The following is a 10,123-nucleotide window of genomic DNA, read 5'->3' as shown; positions in this document are numbered from 1 at the left end:
GATTCCATTTGTATATTATTTGTTGAAATGACAAAATTATGGAAATGGAGAATAGATTTAGTGATCATCAGGGACTAAGAAGGGAAGGCAATAGGAGGTAAGCAGATGTGGTTATAAAAGGGCTATAAGACAGATCCTTGAGGTGATGGAACTGTTCTGAATCTTGACTATGGTGATGGTCACATGAATCTACATATGTGATAAAATTGTGCAGGGGAGAAAGACAAATCCTCTACCCTCTGGGTCCTTCTGGTTGGGCTATGAATTAAATTGACATGAGACAGAATAACAGGAGAAAATCAAACAAAGCTTTATAACACGTATACATGGGAGAGGAAAACTGAGCAACTCACCAAAATGGCAGAGGCTCTCATGTTAAATACCACCTTCAGCTAAAGACAAAGGAGGGTGTTGGGGGTAGTGGTTTGGGACTTCAAAGGGGAGGAAGGCAATTCACATGGAAATGGAAAAGCAAATGTTTGGGAAACAGAACTTTGATAAGAACAGGCTTAGCAAAGACCCTCCCAGTTTATCGATACCCAGAGTTATCTATGGTGATGGCCTATCTTGGGGACAGGGCTTCTATCTTAAATTTCTTTTAGGCAGTTAGTGGGGGGGAGGCAGTTCAAAGTTTCTTTCAGAGTCTTTTGTTCTTGAAAATAATTAAGGTAAAGAGACATATTTTGAGGTGGCCAATTCTGACCCCCCACAATTGCATAGAACTAAAAACACACACACACACTCACACAGTGTGAGTACATGTAAAACTGGTGACATCCGAACATGGCTGAAGGACTACATCAGTGCCAATTGCATAACCATGTTGTACTATGGTTATGCAGGATGTAACCACTGGGGGAAAATGGGTAAAGAGTATAGAGGATATTTACTGTTTCTTACAACTGCATGTGAATCCACAATTATCTTAAAATAAAAGGTTTAAAAATGTGTTCTAATCACTTAGAATTATTTTACACTTATTGAAAGAGTTTTTCTTAATTTATTTGGACATTTAAAGATCTATACATCACTTTCATAAAAACTAAAACACATAAAACATAAATCAAGGCATTAGATTGCCCAATGGCCACGTAGCACGCCAATGCTTGTATACACGCCCCTCTGCAATGTGACTTGACCATTCTTCCCAGAGAGCCTGTTTCTCCAACCCTTGAATTTGGAGTTGGCCAGGTAACTTGCTTTGCGCAATGGGATATTACCAAACACAATGCAAACAAAGGCTTAAAAAGTACCGCACCTCTATCCTTGCTGTTCTTTGCTCTTAGGAACTCTTCCACAGCTATGTGAACGAGCCCAGGCTAGTCTGTGAGATGAGGAGTGACACACAAACCAGTTATCTCCATCTCCTCTGATAAGAGCCTGCACCAACAACCAGACATGTGAGAGAAGGCACTCTAGAACAACCTACCTCCAGCCAACCTACCAAAATCAACCAGAAAACCCATAAACTCATGAGCAGTTACAACTCAGCTGTTGTTTTACTAAGTTTTGGGGTGCTTGTTAAACAGCAAAAACTGATACAATTGGTTAAGGTATTCCTAAGGCTTCTTCACATTCAGAATCCAACTCTCCTGAACCAGCTTTTCAACTCGGAGTTGTCAGTGGTCATGCTTTTCTACACACTATTAAGAACGTTCATGATTCACATTTCTTAAGAGTGTTCCACTATGGTTTTTTCTGACACTCCTTCTGCAAGTGTGGATGCACATACACAACAGGCAATGACAACGACCTCTTCACTGATGCCGGACTACCATGATAAGACGCATCATGATTTCAGAGATACTAACATGCTGCAAAACGAAAGTATGTCATATTCAATGAAATACAGTTAAAGAGATGTGTATGAAGTAAAAAAATGGAAGTTGTTCTCTAATCCACACCCCCCAACAACTTCTACTCACATCTTCCAAGGCTAATCACTGCTAACATTTTGGTGTTCTAGTCCTTCTTCTATATGCATATGTATTTTTTTTTAACAAGACAAATTATTGTTTTAAAAAGTTTTTTGGGGGACTGGCCCAGTGGCGCAGTGGTTAAGTTCACATGCTCCGCTTCAGTGGCTGGGGGTTAGCAGTTTCAGATCCCGGGCGTGGACCTACGCACCACTTATCAAGCCATGCTGTGGCCACATCCCATATAAAGTAGAGGAAGATGGGCATGGATGTTGGCCCAGGGCTAGTCTTCCTCAGCAAAAAGAGGAGGATTGGCAACAGATGTTAGCTCAGGGCTAATCTTCCTCACAAAAAAATAAAAACTAATAAATTTTAAAAAGGTTTTTTTGAATCCCATTCAGAATTCTCTATGGCTCTCAACAGCTTATCCCATAAAGCATGTCTGTTACTCCTTTGTTTTTTTTTTTCAAAGGCAATATGCACCTGGGAGTGGGAATGGAGGAAATGCAATATAGAGAGGTAAAAAATAAAAAATTAAAGCCTCACTTTTCTTTTTTTTGCTGAGGAACATTCGTTCTGAGCTAATATCTGTTGCCAATCTTCCTCCTTTATTTGCTTGAGGAAGATCAGACCTGAGCTAACATCTGTGCCAATCTTCCTCTTTTTTTTTTTTTGTGAGGAAGATTGGCCCTGAGCTAACATCTGAGCCAATCTTCCTCTATTTTGTATAGCCACATATACAAAATACAGGAAGCCACATATACAAAATAGAGGAAGATTTTGTATTTCAAGATTTCACCACCACAGCATGGCTCAACGAGTGCTGTGCAGGTCCACACACAGGATCCAAACCTGCGAACCCCCAGCCAATGAAGTAGAATGCACAAACTTAACCACTACACCATAGGGCCGGCCACTAGAGCCTCACTTTGCTAAAGGTCTTTTCTATACAGTCAAACACTGTTAACAGTTTCATGTGACAATTATTCTATAAAAAATCCAATATGGCTAATACCATAAAATGAAAAACAGGTCAGGGCAGGTTTAAACTTCCAATACATTTGAAAGAGAGTATGTTAGAGCTAAAAAATAAGGTCTGTAGTACTGGAAACACAATAAATGAAGGTGATAACTGCTCTCAAAAATCCAAGGGTGACTTCTAGATTGAGATTTTTTTGTTGTTGTTTGTTAGTTATTAGTATCCTTAGATGTACTAAGATATAACAAGAAAGAAAATTTTTCAAGTGAAACCATTGAAAAAAATAGCCATGTTCACACAAGCTCAACAATTAATTTATTAAATCATTAATAGACATTGGTCTGAAGACCAACCATCTCTGACACACATGAAGTTCTAATGGGGTAGATGGGCATCGCAATTATGACTATGCTATATAAGGCGAATAGAGCATCTAAAAAAGGGCATAGGTAATCTTATTTCTTATTACTCTTGCTCTAGATGAGAGATAAACAATCTTTTAATTTAGAATGCTCCAGGAGGACATAATGAATAGATCCTTCCTGGAGGAGTCAATGAATGAAGGAGAGCCAAGTGGTACTGGCAAGTATAAAACAAAGGGGGAGAGAGAGAGAGCTAGAGAGGATACTCTACAGAAAGTAAGTTTCAGAGAGATCAAACAGGAAAAGGCTAACAGATCTGACTATGTACAAATTAAAATCTCTGTTGGTTAAAGACATTTCTAAACAGTTCAAAGATAAGTGGCAAGGACTTCTAGTTAAAACGTAGCAGATTGAACCCACACTTTTTAAATCTCCACTCCCTTGTGATACCCACTAAATGGCAGTAAAAAGAATAAAAAGTATAAAAGCACAAAGACAAAGAGAACAACAGACAGGAGATATCAGCAAAACTTGAGAAGGAGGAAAGTGGACATATGAGTAGGAACTGATTTAGCAGAGTCGAAGATGCTAAAACCTAATACCTGTAGAAGGGGAAGACAATAAGAAGCAAACAGACTTCAAAGGCTTCAGAAATTAGAGGCACCACATACCACTGAAATTAGGAGTGGGGATAAGGGACAAAAAACAGGATTAATTAAAACTGGTTTAGGGAATAGTTAGATCTCCCATGTCCCATCTTCCACCTGCACCTCTAGACGACTACACTATCCATTCCCAAAGAAGATGGGCAGTTTACTTTTGGGAGAAATTAAAATGCAAAAAAAGGAATAAATCATTGAACTGAAAAGAGGGGGATTAAGTGAAAGTCTGTACGCCGAATGGTGAGACACCCCCCTATCCCCTCCCCTATACAGTTCTCAGCACAGCCAAGGCCTAGAGCCCCAAGTCAGTGGTTGGAAGATTTCTCACTGGAGAGACTCAATGAAAAGAACTATGAATATGGAGTTGTGATGGTCTCCACATTGGCTTCTTCCCAACTCCTCTGAAACGAAGCCCACCAAGTTGACAAGTCTCATCATGCACACAAATCCAATAAACAGCGTTTCATGGTCTTGAACTCTAAAGTATGAACAAACATCCAAAGAACAGGAGACGTTTTAGGAAAGCCTCTAAAATAAGTGATAAACACCTTAGCAGAAACTGACATCCACCTATCAAAATCCACTTTCCTTTTTTGCTGAGGAAGATTCACCCTGAACTGACATCCATGCCAATCTTTCTCTATTTTGTAGAGAAAACGAGTGGTGTAGGTCCACACCCGGGAACCAAACCTGGGCTGCTGAAATAGAGTATGCTGAACTTAACCACTAGGCCACAGGGCCGGCCCCTCCATTTTCCATTTTTATCAAAGTAGAAGAATTAAAAACCTGTTATGTCGCTGTTCAGCAACATTACATTTTCCAGCCCCCCGTATGGCATGGCCATACGATTACATTTTCACCAATGGAACATGAACAGAAGTGATGTGTGACGTTTTCAAGCCAGAGCCTTTAAGACAGTGGAATTGCTTACACTGTACCCTCTTTTCCCCTTCTTGCAAGCCTGAGCACAATGCTCCTGTGTTTCATCTTTAATGACGCACATGAGGAAAACATCTTATGGGAGGGAAGACAGAATGGAAGAAACCTGGATCCTTGGATAACTGTGTGCAGCACAACTGCTTCCTGATCTGGAACTTGAACTATTATATCAAATAAATTTCTATCCTGTTGAACAATTGCACTTATGGGGTTTCAACAAAACAGCAGCCAGCGTTAACCTAATACAAACTCCAAAACAAAAAGAAACTTTGAGGAAGCTAAAAGAATGTGGGTAGCAGAAGAAAATCAATCTAATATGAAGACTAACAGCAACAATTTTTAAAAAGGTGGGAGAGGTTAGAAGTTAAAAATATGATATTAGAAACAAAAAACCAAGAGAAAGTTGTAAGATAAAGTTGAGGAATGTTCCCAGAGCATAGAACAAAAGAGATAGAGAAGAGAGATTAGGAGGCCTAAATTATCAAATAAATAATAAAAGAAAATTTCTCCAGAATGGAAGAATAAAGTTGCCAGATTAAAGGCCTCAATGGTGCCTAGAACAATGATTTTAAACAAATAAAATCCCTTACTAAGGATTTCATTGTTCTGAAACTTATAAATATTATAGTCATACTAATGTAAATAATGAATACAGATCAAAAACTGTGATATACCTATATTGAGAGGATGAGGGGAAGATACACACACTAGATAATATCTAAAATGGATAACAGAATTAAGCACATAATTTAGAAATGTAAAAAATAAAATAGAGCTACAAGATTGAAAGAGGTTGGCTCTGAGAACAGGCCTGATTAGGTAACAAAAAGAATTGCTTTATATTAAACTATAAGTTTACTATGATTTAAAAAAATCAATTTAAAAAGAAAGAAAAGAGGCAGTTGTGAGACAATATTTTCAACTATGTACCAGTTGAAGTATTAAAGTCTATAATATATCAAGTTCCTACAAACTGATAAAACAACTCAACAGAAAGTCAAAGGATATGAAGACATAAGTCACAGAACAAATACAAAATAGCCAGTAAACATACAAAAAGATGCACAATCTGGTTAGCAATCCAGGAAATGCAAATAAAAACACCAATGATACCACTTTTTGCCCTGAATATTTGAAAGATTAATAAATATTCAACATTAGGTAAGGTGTGGAGAAATAGGATTTTCATATAGTTGGTTGGATGGTGAACTGCCTATCTTTTTAGAAGAGAATGTGTCAATGCTTATTGCAATGTAAAATATACCTATTGTTTGACCCTTCTAGGAACTAAAAGTACTCAAACATGTACAGAAGGACAGATATAAAAGGTTTCACTACAGCTCCATGCATCAATAGAAAAATGTTAAAATAAATTACAGTGCATTCATGCAATGGCATACTATAGAACTATTAAATATAAAGTAGTTCTATTTTATAGAACTATAAAACAAATAGAATAAAGTTGATCTCTATGTACTGACAAGGAAATGTTTTCAAGACATATTGCTAAATGAAAAAAAACTGGCGCAGGACAATACATGTATAGTATGGGCCCATACAGGTCAAAACGAAACAACAGATAAACGTGTAAGTGCCATTTAAAGTGGACTGAGAGGACACCTATCAAACTACAGACAATGGTTGTTTCAGGAAAAGGGAAGAGAACTGAGGGGTAAAGTATACTCTCTATTCTTTCGTATTATTTGACTTTTTGCAAGTAAATTTTCATATATTTATCTATGCAATTTAAAATACTTTTTAATAAACAAAAGAAACATAATAAAGACAAAATAAGAGTGGAAAATTATATACAGGAAGGAAATTCCATATGTTATACAATCAACTAAGGTGACACAGGTTAATTCTGTATCTAACTCGGCTTTAAATATTACTGAATGCAATTTAATATTACTAAATACAGCTAAAAATATGGTCCAATACCAGTTAATAGCAATGACCAATTATTTTTGACAAGGGTATATTATAGCACAGAAGCAAATTCAGTCACTTTCATTTTGAATTGTCTCCACTTCTGTGTATTGTCAAATCTATTATTTCTTGTCCTGTCAGTACTTTGAGGCTTTTGTTCATAGGTCATCATCTCATCTAAAACTATCAACAGATACCTAATAATCTTTATACTTGCCCTAATTTTCTCCACACTATACCTTCCCACAAAACAACAGAGCCCTCTTTAGAAGTTTATAATTCTGAACTTTCCTAACTATTCTTGCTAGCTTATGTTCTAGATACCATAGCAGAGGATGGCACATTAGAAGTGAAAAAGTTTAAACCAACTGAAGAATAAAAACAAAAGTGTGATTAACATCCCTGAATGAGCTTTCTTGCCCACTGAAGCCACTACATTGAGAATTACTCTTGGAAAGCATTTCCAAAACATCCTTAATTTGGTGGCATATATATGGCTAATGGATATTCAAGAGCAAGACTCTGTTAATTGGGTAGTGGTAAAATGTGATTAAATTTAATTAAAGTCAAAGCTAAAATAAAAGTGATTTTATTATCAATCCAACATATAACAAATAGTACAAAATCTAAGTGGGAACAGTTCCATCTAATGGCTCCTGTAAATCTCCATGCTGGCAAAGCACAACAGAAGGGGCAAACCAGTTCTTAAAACACAAACTGAAAAAAAACTACTTTGAATTGGAAAAATAGTTTATACATTTTAAGTGGCAAAACAACAAATCATAATTTTTTATATAATGAATAAACAACACTGGGAAGTAAACTGTAAACATAGGACGTGTTACTGTGTCATTTTCAGAATTATGTTGCAAAACTGACACGAACCCCTAAAAATAAAACAAAACGTCTTTCCCAAAAAGTATCAAAGTAAATCTTCATGAAGCTAATTATTAATCTTAAAATTTAAGTATAAGAAATATAAAAGTAAGCTACTGAACTGTTGAGGCTCCAGGTTCTGCTGCCAGTCTGTAAGGATCCAGAAGTTCCTAAGTGTGTGTTGAGGGGAGTGATCAGGGTGACAAAGTGTCCACAGTTCCTTTCCTGTTTTTCATTCAGATAACAATTGCCTTAAGGAGCTGGAAGTGAGATATCTCCCTTTCCAACTCTGAAGCATCAATAACATGTACAGTGTATATGGATACTTGTCACATTTATCTTCCCAACCTGACCAAAAAACATGTGTTTTTCCTTTTTTAGAAATTAAACTTTCTCAAAAACCAAGTCAAATTTAAGATAAATTCCCTTGGAGTTTGGACACTCAAGATTTTGATGAACTTTAAGTGTTTTACTGTTGATGACAATGTACCACCAATTCATGCTTTCCTATTACCCTATATTCGGTGGTTCCCAGAATATACATAATATCCTCACTAATATTTTAAGATTTAAAAGTGTTAGAGTACAGAACAGAAAACAGTTACAGTAGCAAATCCCCTCACAATACTGTTGCTGTAGAAACAGGGATGATGATGGTGATGATAATCTCTAATTGTATAATCTCATTTGTTCCGCAGAAGAAGCTCATAAAATAAGTTCTATTATTATTCTCATCATTTTATAGATGGGGAAGTGAGGCTCAAGAGATTAAGTTTATAACTCAGAAACCTGAACTCCTAACCACTATACACTTCATTGTCTTTCCTAAATGAAGTCAGTTATTTTACCTCAATACTGGGTTTTAAAATCACGTTTTTAAACATGAGGACTTGGGACACCCAAAAGTTTCATCAAATAGGAAATCTTCCTTTAATATCAGACATGTATTTTTTTAGCTTTCGGCTCCTTTTAAATTCTATGATCACACAGGAGGGGAAAGGAATTAACATTTATTCATACGCATTTATGCCAAGAACTGTGCTGAGCAACTCAATAACTTTATCTTATTTAATTCTTATATTCATCCAATGAGGTATCTTTAATTTTACAGATAAGGAAACTAAGGCTCAGGCAGTTAAATAATTTCCTCAAAGGCAAATGGCTAATAATTGACAGAGCTGGGATCTGCACTCAGGTTTGCACAACTAAAAAGTCCTTGGGTTTCTTTTTAACCTTACCCTGATACCTTTCAGAGTACAGAAACCATAATACTTTAAGAAATATACATATTATATAGTAGATGAAACACAGCATACTATATCACTGCATATACCATACAAATATACAAAACATTAAGAATTTGTTAAAGGATTTGTAAGTCTCTAAAGTTTTCCTATACAAAGTAATACTTTATGAAGATATAAGACTAAATATTTCTGACATTATAGTTTCCATTCCATTTATTAATCCAAACAAATGAAAAGTTATCAAAAATTAAAATATGGACTACATTTTCCTAAGACTTATTGAGGTGTTTGCAATTTCTAGTTAATCTTACCATAAAAGTAAACAAATCTCTTCTAACTGAAAATACATCTATAAAATTCAATGAAAATGTTTAGCTGATGAAAACATGGGTGTCATAAAAAATTAATAGCATACTAACACTGTTTTCCTTTCCTTGATTGAGAAAGAGGTAACATTTCCAGAAAAATCTCCAGAAAAGTAGATAATATTTTATTACCACGTGAAAGCATCTAAGGTATGCAACCAAAGCATTTCAAAGCCTCCTAAAATTATTGCTTTGAGTGGCTTTGAGTACAAGAAACTTGCACCTCATTAACTCAATGGTTTTATGAATAAAAGATACCGGCATAAGACTTTAAAGGTCGTAGTGTTCTCCAAAACTGAAGTATAATCTCGTACCCAGTATTTAATGTATCAGAAGATTTACCACGTAATCTCCTGCTTAGCAACTAGAAAACTGTCATCATTTGCAGTTCTCATCACTTTTATATCATAGAAATTCATGATGCATTCCTGTCATATAATTTTACTTTTTCATTTTCCTCATCAAACGTCTAGAATTAAGTGAAATCCCAACGTTCTTTTTAAAAACACTGTCAAATTGCAACAAAAAGAATAAAGTATCTAGGAATAAATTTAACCAAGGAGGTCAAAGACCTATAAAATGAAAACTATAAGACATTATTGAAAGAAATCGATGATGACATAAAGAAATGGAAACATATCTCATGCACATGGATTGGAAGAATAAACATAGTTAAAATGTCCACACTACCTAAAGCAATCTACAGAGTTAACGCAATCCCAATGAGAATCCCAATGACGTTCTTCATGTAAACAGAACAAAGAATCCTAAAATTCATATGGGGCAATGAAAGACCCCGAATAGCTAAAGCAATCCTGAGAAAAAAGAACAAAGCTGGAAGCATCACA

Source organism: Diceros bicornis, chromosome 9, assembly GCF_020826845.1.
Source record: "Diceros bicornis minor isolate mBicDic1 chromosome 9, mDicBic1.mat.cur, whole genome shotgun sequence".
Lineage (NCBI taxonomy): Eukaryota > Metazoa > Chordata > Mammalia > Perissodactyla > Rhinocerotidae > Diceros > Diceros bicornis.
Note: the sequence above shows the minus strand (reverse complement) of the source record.